We start from the raw sequence: 512 nt of genomic DNA on the forward strand, positions 1-512 counted from the left end.
TAATGTCAATGAATTTAGGGGAGGAATTGTGTTTTTTTTATTGATCTTTAAGCATTTAGAGATGCTCTGCAAGGAGGAAGCAGGGTTTATCAAGAGTCTGTAACCAATAGTTATGTCTATCCACGAAGATCTCCATTTGTGTTTTCGATAAAGGCAAATTTCAACTCTGTTATTTCCTGCCAATGCTTCTCTCGAGTATTTGCAGCATTAGTTCTTGAGTTTTGAATCCCCTCAGCATCTTTGTTATACCCTTTCTCATTGCTCCAGAATTTTTTTCCAGAAAGTTACGATTTCCTCGATAGTTAGAGTATCTTTAATAGAACAGTTGCGCTACATATTTCCCAATAAAACTTCCTGGCGGTAGATTTAAAGATTTGGTTTTGTATATATTTTTAATCTCTTCTCGAGTCGTCGAATTCTTTCGGCTTTAGTTGTACTCTTTGTTTGATGGCTTCCTGAATTTCACCAAAATTTAAACTGTTTTGTATCTCATAATTTTTCTGTCTTTTCTT

General features: G+C 34.6%; 1 protein-coding gene across 1 annotated transcript in view; it reads left to right on the forward strand.

Moving 5' to 3' along the window:
* The window catches only part of LOC119582204, a gene marked incomplete at its 3' end in the record, with an annotated part of 17,839 nt that overhangs the window by 14,779 nt on the left and 2,548 nt on the right, over positions 1–512 (forward strand).

This window comes from Penaeus monodon, chromosome 15 (genome assembly GCF_015228065.2).
Source record: "Penaeus monodon isolate SGIC_2016 chromosome 15, NSTDA_Pmon_1, whole genome shotgun sequence".
In the NCBI taxonomy this organism is placed as follows: Eukaryota; Metazoa; Arthropoda; class Malacostraca; order Decapoda; family Penaeidae; genus Penaeus; species Penaeus monodon.